We start from the raw sequence: 13563 nt of genomic DNA, 5'->3' as shown, positions 1-13563 counted from the left end.
GGTAGGGTTGCCAAGGCTGTCTAACCAACCTGCTCTCTACTTTGATCTGTGGTTTATTAGATGCTGCAGATGACTGGATGTGGACAGTGATGGTTCAAGAGCAGATGGTTCATTCAAGACATAACCATGGAGTGCTCATGTACTTTGTTCACAGGAGATAGTGTAGCAAATGGCTACTGTCTGATCATCAGAAGTTTATGAAACAATAACAGTATTTAAGATGTGCTCATCTGTAGGGAGAAGTAGTTGTCTTCTGAGTAAAAAGTAATTCATTTCCCTTTCTCTGCATGAGATACCAATCTTACATGGCCAGACTGTTCTCTGGGAAAAAAAGCAGTATCGCCTTAGCTTCGTTTCCAGAATATCAAGGCAATCGAGATTTTTGTGGTCAAGATTCTGCTTTGTTTGCCTCACCTGTCCCTAGTCCAAGATCGAATTCGGGACAGGCGATAGAAAATACGATCTTTGTGAGTTCTGCCAAATTGCACTTTGCAGCATTATTGTCATGAAATTGCTCAATGATTTTTTTTTTTAATGAAAAAGAATCAAACTTGAAGGATGTTTTTTAGAGCTAAATGGTGCTAGGTAGGCATGGATGTACACAAGAAGAATACAAATATCTTATCTTATAGCTGCTTTATCAGATTAAAGACTCCATAGAGGGCATATTCCGAAGTAACCATTCCTTTGCTTGAAGTAGCTGGAGGGAGGAGTGCTTAACCCACTGTTGCTGCAACACCTGGTGTATCATCTTTGTCAAGCTCTGGTTTTGTTGTTTTCTGAGTGGATGTAGGCCTGTTCTGGTCATGCTCCAAGTTAACCAAAACCCTAGTGATGGTTAGTGTAGCAGCAAGTGTAAGCCAATACACCTGCTGGGTGGTTTGTTGGCAAGGGTTTGGCACTATGCTAACCTGGACAGTTGGCTTTTGGTTAGCTTTGAATATGTTCACACCATCAACCACAGCAGCAGTACAGATACGATCTCAGGGCTGTCAGAAGGAATAGTAAATGGTTACTGTGGTTAATTCACCTCAGCTGTGCTCAGGAACATAACGTAATAAATTGCTGGCACTTAACAAAGAGCATTATCCTATATAGGCTCTTCTGTCGCTCATCAGCAGACTAGCTGGGCACCGTCCAACAGTGCATTAAGCAGTGTGACTACCATCTGGTCTGTATGATTTGTTCTGTCTCACCCGCTCCTTGGTAGCGTGCTCTATGTTCCTTTCTCGTGCAAAAGTATCTGGTTTTCAAAAACATGCTTGTGCTGTTACGCCTTTCTACTTCACATGGGGCTGGGAATGAGGAACTGTGCCTTGCATACGGATTGATGACGTTTGATAATCCTTAGGCTGGAGTTTGCTCCGCAGTTCAAATGATGGCAGCTCAGGCAAAGCGCTGGGACCAGCGGTCAGGGCTACGTGCTTTTCGTCCAGCTAGCTGACCGAGTCGATGCTCCTCGGAAGGGTATGCGATTTCCTCACCTAATCTGGAGAGCAGGTAGATCTGTTCTAGGACAGTGTTCCCCTTTCTGCTAAGAAGGGGGGATGATAGCAAATGGTCAGGGATGGGATAGGCCTAACTTCCAAAGAAAGTGGAGAGCTGGGGATCTAACAGTTGTTTTTCTTCTGTCTACCCTTCCAGTCATATTCTTCAGCTAGAACAGGGCAAGACACTGTTGCTGATGATGTGAGAAGTTGCTGGTGTTGCACAGGGCTACCCAAGTTTTTAATACGCTTACATGCCCCCTGCCCTTTAAGAATGTCGAGAAATTACCCTGTATAAGGGCTTTAATTTAAGAGCTTTTATACTTATAAATATGGTTGAAAGATGCTGAACTTCAGGGGGATACTGACAGCAGGACGGGAAGTTGTGTGCCACTGCCATGCACTGCTGCTGGAAATGAGCCTCTAATCCAAATGGCTGTGACCTGGATATCAAAGAAGGAAAATTAGGGTCTGTTGCCAAGAAACTGAGTGTCCTTGGCATGTAGCAAAGCAGCAACAGAGTTTTAATTATCTAATTAAAGTGTGGCATCCCATTATTTTATATCATTTAGAAAGCCAGTTGTGGGTGTTGTCCTGTTTCTTTCTTGCTGCTCTGTAGAAAGGGTCCCTGACCCGAGCAGGTAGCCGCGATGGGCACGCGTATCAAAGCCAGGATGTTAACAAAAGCGGCAGTCATTGACTTTGCTCATATGTTGTTAGTTCTGTGCAGGTTTTCCTTCTTAATCTTTGCAAGTTGTAAGTAATTAAAAATTGTTCTGTGGGAGATGTAGGACGTGTTTGGAAATTTCGGGTTATTTTTTTCCAGTGTTCTACTTTGTCCTACATTTCAGCTCTGTGTCTCTGGGGTGGTTTTCATTGACTTTGAAATCTATCTTGGCAAAGTTTAATGGCACTCACTGTTTTGCTTGTTTCTCTTCTGGTCTGCTTTTCCTTTGATATGCTCTGATAAATATTTGCTGTGGGACAGATTTCAGTCTTGGTTACGTCAGTATAAATGAAAAGCACAGTCACTGAAGTCCATGATTACACTAGAGGAAGTGAAATCGGACGTGGGCTCGCCTGTCCGAAGCTGGTAGCTCTGTAAGTATTGAAACAGCCTTTGCTAACGAGGGAGAGAAAAGGAAGAGGGCAGAGAGCCTGCTGCGGGGAGTCACTGCCTGACACAGGACTCTGGTCTCCGGCAGTGTCAGGGTGAAGATCGTGCCCGGGGGAATAGTTAAATATGCGCACTAGGAAATAAATAAGTGTCAAATGATTCACGTAAAAGAATTTTAAGATCATACAGATAGGGCAAGCAATGAGTCATTTTGGTTTAGACATGTAAGCCATGAAGGAGGGGAATCTCATTTTCCTTTCCACTGCACCCTTCACACTCGGTTTATTGGGGGCACATAGATACCCCACAACCTTTGTGTAAATGAGCTTTGCCAGCCCTGGTCGCATGTGCTTTAACTTGAATTATTTTTGACATTCTTGCCTTTTGGCCTTTAAAATTCTCCTTGGTTAGAGCGAGTCTTGTTTTCTCGCAGTTCCTCCCTAAGTCCTTTTCCGCTGAGGACAGGATGGGTTACGATGCAGTCTGCGTGGGCTTTAGCCCTCCAGCCCTGCACTTTTGACCCTTTACTGCCAGGGCTTTACTACAACTTAAGCTATGTAAATGCATGGTAGCATGCAGCTTATTAAATACTCAGCTGCTTCCAGACTTAATGGCTCTGCCTGGCCTTGCCTGCTAAGCAGCATAGCAGGCTGTGTGCTTAGCAACCCAGGCTGCTGTGAATGCATCACCCCCGTGCACCGCTTTCCCTACTGCCTCCCCACTGAATAGAGCAAATATTTCCAGCTTTTTTCCGATGGTACGCAAAACCTTGTCTAGGTTGGGGTGTAGGTAGCACCTGCCAGCCGCAGCCTGTGCTAACAACTGTGTTTCAACAGCACCATGAGGTCTGACTAATATGGGAGACAAAACCTGGGGCTGCTGGAGGTGCTGGACTCATTTCTGCAAGTACTAGTGACTGTAAAATATATGTACTAGTAAATGTAGATCCTATGTTTTAGCACCTGCTTTTTCTTAGCAATTCCTAAATGTCCACTCATAAACAGTTTCTAGAATAATTAACAAACTGCTGCTCTTTGGGGCTGGAAAAGTGCACAATTTGCTGGGACGTGGGTACTCTTACCCTCTCTACTTGGAACTCATTTGCTGCATGGAAGAGGGATGCAGCCAGTATTTCTCTCCTTTCCTATATTATAGCAGATAATTTGTGGTGGTGTTGGTTGGTTGATTCTTTGTTGTTATTGTTTCATTGGTTTTGTTTTTTAAAAGCTCAAAAGAGTTACTGTGGCTTCACTCAGGTGTTTTTACCTATCTTTTTTTTCTCACCTCAGGTAACCCTTCTGAGGTCTTGGGAATGAGTGTGGTTCAGCTAAGCCTGTAGTAAGATAATCACTCAGAAATGATGATATTAGGGAAAATGAGTGGAAGATGAAACCCAGCATGTTTTCGAGTATTTTAAGCCAGAATGAACCACAATTATTATCTAGTCTTGCTTGCTAAATAAACAGGCCATAGGTCCTTCTCTCTGTTATTTCTGCATTAATCAAATAACTTCTCTTGAAGTATGGTCTGTTCCTGCCATGGACAGAATGAAAATGAGGACGTTCTCTGTGAGAAAACACCTGAACCGTTTTTTAAATAATTCTGTTTTAACACATTTAAGAAAAAAAAAAAAAAAAAAAGACATTATCATGGCAGATACCCCGGTGGCTTCTGTGATGCCACCAGGCTGTGCTTGAAGTCTCCATGGGGTGAGGATGTCTGCTAGGAAACAGACCTGAAATTTCAGATCAAAGATACACGGTATGTATTTTCGTGGCAACAAATCTCCAGAAGTCCTGCGTGTAATGGTAATATTTATATAACAATTCGGGTCTTCAGAGAAGTATACAGAAGCTGTGAACTGATCTGCGCAGCTCTTCAGTGGAGTTTATTATATTTGAACTGGTTTATCTCTGGTGAGCACGCAGGGAGATTAAACAACTACTCTGGAGCCACCAAATGCATCTGAGGCAGGGCCAAGATTAGAATATTGATTTCTGGCCTCCGCAGTCCCAGGCTCAGTTCACTACATTATGTTGTTTTTACAGATAACGTTTAGACAAATAGATCTTGACATATCAAAAGCTCAGTAGCCTCTCAGTAAATTGAGCAGGGCTTTAGCTGTTCAATTCCTGTGATTTGTGCATGCCTCATGCCTGGTCCTGGTAATCTCAGTAGCTATTGTATATTTACAGTCAAAACCACTTGTATCCTGAAGCATACTAGACTTTTTTTTTTCTCTTGGAGTAGAAATAAGCCTAATTATGTTACAATTTCTTCTTGTCAGATTGAGATCTGAAAATACGTTACTTCAAAGAAATTCTGCTTCAATCCTCTTTAAAAAAAACAAAACACATTGATGGAGATTCTCAGTCCTACCCAAGAGTAGCTTGTTGCTATTTCTAATTTCTTGTTTGTGTAAGAAGTCAGAAAAATGGGAAAAGTCCCACAGACCCAAAGTTCAAATCCAAGTGCTTTTAATGAAATCACCACGTATCACCTGAGGATACTTGGTTTCTGATATCCGAATGCCAAAGAAAAGGCAAGTATGTACATGAAAGCTGAAATAAATTCTACACAGAGAATAATTCACGTATGTTAGTACTAGAAAATTTGTCTCCCAGTATCCACAGTGGTGTAAGAATATTGCCATTGCTACAAACCCGGAAAACTCCGAACCACCTGAGCTTGCTGAGATGTAGACCAGAACCTTTTCTCCACATTTCTGAACTCCAGGTATCTCATCTGCAGCTAACAAAGCACCCTGCTTACTCATACAGAGCCTACTTGAAGTTTGGCAGTCCTACAAGAGCTGTACTGGCGTTTCGAACACGTCAAGTTATCTAACAGCCTTCTCCACCCTTCCTTGTTACCCCATGCAGTAGCACGATGTCATTTGTCAGAGCGCCAAAACTGGAGACATGCTGAATATGTGAATACCAAGGAAGTGGTTTCCTTAGCAATAACAGGCATGTGAAAGTCAAAACTTCCTTTCCTCCTCATGTGACCTTTTTCAAAGCAATTCAGCCCAGGAACAATAGGAGTGAATTCCAAGCACCCGCAGTGTTCCTGCACCGCCGGGCAAGGATCTGCCAAACAGCCAACTTCTCTTACCTTTTTATTAAGGTAAAATTATATTTCTCTTTAGATGTTCTCCACAAGGGATTTGCTGTGTTTATGTGTACAGCATAGTGTTTCCTGAAAGCAAAATTGCCTAACACCATAGAAAGAAATATATAGAAGATAAGTAATTTTCTTGCCATTGTGGACCAAAACTTTTGTTATGCATAAAATCCAAAGTCCTTTCTGTTGAGAGGAAATAAGGGCATGAAAACTCTTGCCAGCTTGTTTTAATAGCTGGACCTCCCTGATGACATTTCGCCCGTTTCATGTAAGGTGAAAATCACCACTCCTTATGAAAACTACTAAGAAAAAGAACGAGAGAGAGAGAGAGACAGATGATTTACAAAGGCAAGTAAGAGGAAGATGCTGTTTGTCTCACCCGTCCCGCACACAAGTGCAGTATCAGTCCTCTGTTGCTATTCTTATCCTGAATATTTGGTACAGCTTTTCCTCATCCCTAAGGAGACAGCAGTGATAGCCAGAAGTACTTACACAAAGCTGCCTGTCGAAGAACCCTGAAGTATTTTCTAAAAGCAGCTACTAAATTTAAACCTGAGCTTCCTATTGAGTTAGGGAACTATCCTCCCTGTTTTTCCAGCTGGGGAGGCAATACAGCAGGTAGTTGTCAAAAGGGCAGAGAAAATTCCTGTTGGAGCTGGAAATGGTCGTTCAGTATCCTTTCTGTATGGCAACGTGTGAGAGAGGCTTGGATTTCAGAAACTCAAGGAAAGCTCTGGTGTTACAGTTCTCCCTGGCTTCAGTGTTTCTGGGCCACCTGTACCCAGCCCCTTGCTAGCTGCCTTGCTGCCCACCGATGGGACCTGCATTCAAGTCCCTGGTAATTAACAGAGAAGGGATTCTCCAGTTCTCGGGGACCACTGCTTATCATCTTGCTTTTAATCACACATGCTGTGGTTTGCTTGGGTTTTTTCCCCCCATTTCAGCATTTAGTTTTAAACTCTAGAGGACCAGAAGTTTTCAGAAATGAACTATGCAATGTGGATAGCTGAGTTTGGAGCCAGTCCTGCCAGGCAGGAGAAGAAATCTGACAGGAGACGGTTTCTCTGCAGCTTTCTGTGAATCTGGGGAAGGGATGTGGCATGGGTTCGGAGCCTTAATGTCTGGAGGAAAATAGGCAAGCCATCTGCTCCTGCAGGCGCTGGCGCATCGGTGCTTTGTGCCAGTTACACCAAGGCAAAACTTATTGTCTAGCCAAGCATTCATGTCCAACAGAGTGTGTAAGTACCTGCGGTGAGTTGCTGTATGAAATCCCAGTCCACTCTTGGCAAAATGTCACACCGAGCATGTTCACGTTCAATGCCAAGAGCTACACAACGCTGTGCGATATTCCTGTGGTTTCTGTGGTTTCTGAAGGTGGACTGTCACGAGGATGCTCGAGGAAGGATGCGGATGGGCTGTTGTTGGGGGGAGGCTGGGTATGTGCAGCAGCCTCTGCCACTGATTTGGTGCCGGAGGGGGTGACATTCAAACCAATTTCTCGTTACACCCTCAAAGGCAAACGGCAGGCGCGACCAGAAATAGGGGCAGCCGAAGCAAACCAGACACAACTGTGGTGAACAATTGCAATGAGTCTGCGAGACATCTGCCCCGCACAGGGAATGAGGAGTGGGAGAAGAAGGATTGTGCTTCCCATGGGGGAGCGAGCGAGCAGCGGCCGGGACATGGCTGCAGCGGCACCGCCGCAGCGCGGTGCAACGTGGAGGTGGGCTTTCTGCCGTTGGGAGGCTTAGCAAGTGATGCCGTAAGCCCAAAATACCGCATTACACAGGCTGTGTGAAGTAGGTACAGACTTGGAACAGCAGTGGAGCTGAAATCAAAGGCAACCGAGCGCTCCTAGACAGTGCCCTGCCGTGAGAAAGAAGGACTTGGAAAAAGGCCCCTGCCTTTTTTTCTGGTGTGGCAGAAAAGGATCAGAAAAAGGTGTAGGAGGAGCCAAGAAAATGCTCTCCAGCAGAGGAAAGACGGCCGATGGGCTGTCCACAAGTCCCCCTCCAACAGTAACTCTACAGGATGGGTCAAAGTCGAGCTAGGCAGTACCCTGGCACCGCAGTAATACCCAGTAAACTACTGCAGTACCAAACAGTGCTTATTTTATTACATGCCAGTGCCTGAATGAGTAATTCAGGATTTATTTAGCTATCTCCACGTTGCTGCTCTGTGTGCAGGGGGGTCTGCAGTGGGCTGGCCAGGAGGCTCAATGCTTGGCAGCGAGGCAGCGCTGCGCAGTAACGACCCCGGGTTCCAGGAGGAAGGACGGACTGGTGCAAAAACACAACAGCGGCACAAAAATTTGGATGACAGGAGAGGGTGTGCCGGGGGCTTGCAGTGGGGAGCACAGTGTTAACTGCTGGGGCTCAGGGAATCGTTTGCCTATCAAGGACTAACCTGAACATACAGGCTCAGTGCATTATAATTACCCAACACAGAGCAGACTGTAAGATATGTGTCACGTGCTGTGGGACTAGGCACTATTTCCAGCAATCCCATAGAAGTGTCATAGGATGATACTCTCAGCTACATGTTAATTAATCAATAGTTTTTTTAATTCTGTTTTCCTTTGTTCATGTTAAGACAGGCTTTATTTCTCTTTATGGGTCATTTAGCTCGATAAATCTATTTGAAAAATTACTTGACAAATGTTTAAGCAAAGATTCTTTCTAAGTATGTGTTCCTTTTGGAGAAAATCTGGCAAAGTATCTTCCGATCTGTTCCTTCATAGGAGAGAGAATACAGTCAGGATATGCCAGCTCCTCCTGCATAGTGCAGTTATTTTTTTCCTTTAGTTCTTGCATGTTTCAGTTTTACAATTGCTCCCACGGGTCATAATAAACCAAGATATAAAGAAAATATATTCAGCATCTTTTGAAAAATAACAAGCTGTATCCTTTACAGGAAATGTGGGTTGAAGCATAGTATACAAACTTTTGTCATGTCCTTTAATCTCACTTAACAGGGACATAGTTCAGCCACGCTGGTTTCTTCAGAGCATGTGCTGATAGGATTTAATTAATAAATCAGATTGCAGATTCTGTGACTGCTAGAAAATGTTCAACAGCAAAGTCACTTTGACAGAGCTGCTTTTCAACATATTATCCTTCTGCTGAAAGATCCCCCAATGAATCCAATATTTGTCTCAAGCACTGAGGAGAGCAATGACCTACTATAAACAGCACGGCCTGGCAGTCAGAGCTTGTCATTGTTAATTTACTGCCACAGCAGCTCATTCCCAACCTTACTGAATAAACACAGGTATTAAATCATTCAGCTGATGGAAAAAATGCAGATTCCATTCAAATCGATATAGTATGATGTTTCTAGACTTCACTTTTTGAGTAGTGTGTTTTAACAAAACTCAGGCTTCTAGGAGATGGGAGTGTGAGCTAAAGCAGTGCTATGCGCCTTAGTACAGAAATTTTCCAGCTATTCCAGCACAACAGTGCTGTCAGTTTAATGCACTTTTGAAACCTGCTGTGAAGTGACTATGAAAGTAATGAGAACCAAGCAGGTTGTTCTGGGTCTGGAAGAGCTGCTCCAGGTGAAACCCCCAGTGAGAGGAAAAATGTTCAGTGACTGAGGGTGGGATGCAGAGACGAGGGTGGGATGTGCAGATGAGGGTGGGATGCAGAGACGAGGGTGGGATAAGGGCCTGAGCAGACATGCAGCTCAGGTGAGAGAGGTCTTTCACCAAACACCGGTTGCATCCTTCCTTTCAGCACAGACACACAACTTTGCCTCTTCACAGTGGATCTCTAGGCCCTTTAGTGTCTGAGAGCCGTCAGAGACCTACCCCATTGACTAAATTAGAAAGCATCTCTGCAGGAAAGCAACAGTGTGCTCCAGAACTTTCCTGACGATTAACTTGAAAATGTGCGATTGCCCATAAAGCATATTTTCTGTTGTGGACAGCTGAAGGACACACAGAAATTCAGCACCGCTGCTATTGCAACTACCGAGACCTGAAAAACAGGTTCATTACCAGTTCTACAGGTGTAATGGGAGGATATGGATCTCATATCTTTGGTTTCACTTATTCTTGGTGCTCGTCACTTGATCAGGCAGTTTTGTTCCCATTTCTGGTTCATTCTTCTTTTGTTCCGATCTGTCTTGCAGGCAGTGGTTAGGAAGAGCACCTGCCTCTCCAGCACCGTTTTGCATCAGCAGATCTCCCAGAACCTTAACCAAATGAAAAGAAATGGAAGGAATGAGGCAGATTTGGGGCAGCTGGCAGGGGCAGGCAGGTAGGGAAGCGCTGTGGATCAGTGGATCATCCTCGAGAGGAGCAGGTGGAAGAGCTGTCATGTGAAAACAGTGTGGCAGGTCCTGGAGTGATACCCAAGCTCCCTGAATCCTCTGTGGCTGCCGCTACTGCTAAAACCCACCAAGCAGACCTGTTCTTGTGCTGGTCCATCTACGGAGAAAAAGCTACTGCTACAAGCAAACACAGGCTGCTTCAAGCGGCTGTGGTTTCGATGGGGAACCTAAGGGTTTCACCGCCGTTGTGCCAATGTCAGACAGGTATCACTAGGATGCTTTGGGGTTTTTCTCCTCCAATTTTTAAAGAAAATTACTTGTAAAAGCTACATTAAAAGAAAGCCATAAAATCAAGCACTCACATGGTATGAAATGGAAGAATTACAGTTACACTCTTTAATTCAACTCTTTTTTGTCCCTGCATGATACAATCTTTAATTATACTCCACCAGCTAAACTTGTAAGAAAACTGCTACTGCTTACTTTTACTGGTAATTTATTATAGAAAATAATATGCTAAACATGAATGACATTTTCAGTGATTTAATATTACCAAAGCAATAATGTGATAAAATACTGTGGTGTTACTTGTTCGCTCCTCATACCGTACTTACTGTACAAACATTTTAGTGAACAGCATGGAAAGCCTGGAGCTTGAAAGTATCTTTTGGCAAAAAAAAGACTTTTAGTCGATGAGAAAAGTTATCTCAGAAAAAAGCAAAGGATGTGGACTAATTACTTTGCTTTCTTGTCCCAGACATTCAGCTAGAGAAGAGAAGCTTTACGAAACTCATACGATAAGTGTGAACTGAGCAGCTTGTATTGCAAACCAGAATTGTTAGTTCATGCTGTTTGATGGCACTTCTCCAATGTACACAGGGCCCTGATCCTTAAAAGCTCATGCACAGGGCGTCTCTTAGCTTTACATACATGTACCATCACAAGAGCGTCCAAAAATGAATAAATCCCAGTTCTTGCAATGCAGTATTTCATGTTGTCCCCTCTTTTGTTTCTGTATTCACCTCTACTCCAAATTTTAATTTGTTAGGAAATTAAATGTTTAATATTTTCTGGTCTATTCCTGGTAGAAGGTGCAAAGAGCTACAGAAATTTACTGTTCTCTTACAATATTACAAATATAACTGGTTTCAAATTTAAATAAATATGTAAGGTCTTGTACCAGGAGAACTGCTGTCTGTGTCTTCAAAGACATTTATTAGAAATATTTCTAGTTATAACCTAAATGTTTGCCTCTGAATATTAGATTTTTTTTGCTTTATACTAATATAACTAAATTGTCCTGTTACCTTTAGCAAGACAACTTAAGGAGAAAATTCCTCTGATGCCAGAATGGCAAAACTGGGCCCTTCGTTCTTTAAACAACAATTCAAAGTCACGTTGCCCTTATTGCTGGCCTTCAGTACTAAAGATTTTCCTCATGCCTGGCTTCACTTTGACTTCATGGCTAAGGTTTCAGCTAATGATGCTATCAGACAATAGCAGAATGCAATTCAAAACAACTACTGGAAAAATCCCTCTCCTCTTCCAAAGCTGCCAGGTTAGGACAAAAGAAGAGCTGTAATACCTACCGTGAAGGAAACACAAGCATTGAAGCTATCGGGCCTGTATCTGTACATCGATTTGCTCACTAATTTAGGGATTTGTTGTTTCAAATATAAGTTGCAAATGGTTTGATAACATGGCCTGAAAACAGACAGAGCTTCTGCATCTTTTGAGAATTGGCGATGGTCTTTTTTTTTTTTTTTTTTTTTTTAATTTTTTCAACCACAGCATTTCTCTGGAATTAACTGTTGCCCTGTCCAGTGAAGCTCACCTGAGATAGCAAGCATGTGCCGTCATGGTCAGTACATCATATCTAGTCATTTTGTTAGGGAATTTAGGTCTTTTTCGTTAGCATGAACTTCTTTTACTATGCTATATGGAGTTAAACTATGGTATATGGAGAGAGAAGAGGGTAACTGGTAATACTGGTGATATTATGGGCATCCCTGTGAGGCACTAAATCGAACCAAATCAGTCAAGAAGAATATTCTGTTATAGTTGGGATCTGAAGTCTAAAAGTCACTTTTGATTAAATTGTAAAATAGTATTTTCTAAGCTGTGTTAATTTTACTTTGAAGTCCAGAGCAGCAAAAATGCAAGACAATATTAGAGTTAGTCTGATCATCTTTTTTGAAGGCTAAACACTACATACAGCTCCCTAACTGTAACTCACTACCACGTGTGCATGGTAGAAGTACCGAATTGGACATCTGCTGCTGTGCTCTTTACCAGCGAGGCCACTTTAAAAAGCTGTCTGCTGTGCTTTCAGAGAAACCCATCGCTGCATTCCAGCGCTGAAGACAATAGCGGAGGGCAAAGATGTAACCTCTCTTGCCTGCATGTTATATATTCACATTACATCTCCTGCAGATGAGAAACCATCATTACCATGAAGAAGAAAACTAATTTGGGAACAGTGTTATTTTTCTGAATTATTGTTTCAATCAGAAATGAAATGGAACTGCCCAATCTTAGTAGTTATTCACTAAGCAGGTTCATTATGCTTGTACCTATCAGCCAAGCCACATCAGATCCTCTTGTGCTAGACATTATAAAACCAAGAGCTGTTCTGAAAGTTGGACTATGCAGAAAATCATTTGGTACCACTGAAACATGTCGCTTGGAGGAGTGCCTAACTTTGTAAACTTTTTTAGTACAAACATTTTTGGAGTAAGGAAAATGGTGTAATACTAATTTCACTCAAAAGCTCAGACTATATAGGCCGTGCTACTCAGAAACAGAACATCAGCCAGAACATGTTGCTTGCTTGTGACTGGAAACAGCCAGAGAAGAGGCAGAGACAAGCGGTCACAGCTGCAAGGGAAGGGTGGAAAATGCCGCCCTGAGAGAAGCATGAGGAATCTTTCCGGTAGAAAACTGACTGGAAGAAAGCTAGGACCACTAAATGAGTATCAAAGAAGGTATGTTCTTCTACAAGGAAGCAGAACTCTGTCAGTGCTGCTCCCAGCTCTACCCTTGACTTGGTTTTCTGGTGGAAATAATCTGTGAGACCATGAGTATTGGCTCAAAGGCGATTTGAGCCACATTTCTTGAGTTTGGATCAGAAGGAGTAAAAGATACCACTGGTTTTGCCCTTAATGTTGCAGTGTGCTTGTCCTTCATTAAAAACTAAAATCAAATGACTGTGCTTTTTCTTCCCCCCAGCCTCCCACACTGCAGCTCTGCCGCAAATCAGATGCCATGGAGGGTAGGTACCTCTTCTTTCCAAATGTCTTGTTTAATCTCCTCCTTCCCTTCTGTTCAGCTTCTCTTACAGTACAATAAACCCTGGGCTTTGTCCACCAGCCTGCATGTATACACTAAGGCCTACAACCTTGTTTGTAGTTCTGATGACCTCTGGGGAGAATATATCAACACTTTCTCATCTCACTACAGCAGTGAAAGTGAGTAAAGCACAGTTGTTTTGTCTTTGAGCAATGGTTTTGATGAGGAAGTTATCTTGGTAATTAAAAAAAACCCAACCTCCCCAAGGACTCTGAA

At 43.0% G+C, this 13563-nt stretch overlaps 2 long non-coding RNA genes across 2 annotated transcripts; both read left to right on the top strand.

Moving 5' to 3' along the window:
• The first annotated feature begins 839 nt into the window (after positions 1–839).
• Positions 840–6356, top strand: LOC138689531 (uncharacterized). The gene is made up of 3 exons (XR_011328367.1): positions 840–1467; positions 2476–2588; positions 4261–6356. It is a non-coding gene; the product is annotated as an uncharacterized lncRNA (long non-coding RNA).
• Positions 6357–6486: 130 nt separating this feature from the next.
• Positions 6487–13202, top strand: LOC138689532 (uncharacterized). The gene is made up of 2 exons (XR_011328368.1): positions 6487–8055; positions 9859–13202. It is a non-coding gene; the product is annotated as an uncharacterized lncRNA (long non-coding RNA).
• The last annotated feature ends 361 nt before the right edge of the window (positions 13203–13563 follow it).

This window comes from Haliaeetus albicilla, chromosome 17 (assembly GCF_947461875.1).
Source record: "Haliaeetus albicilla chromosome 17, bHalAlb1.1, whole genome shotgun sequence".
Classification (NCBI taxonomy): Eukaryota; Metazoa; Chordata; class Aves; order Accipitriformes; family Accipitridae; genus Haliaeetus; species Haliaeetus albicilla.
This window is presented reverse-complemented; position numbering and strand designations above follow the sequence as displayed.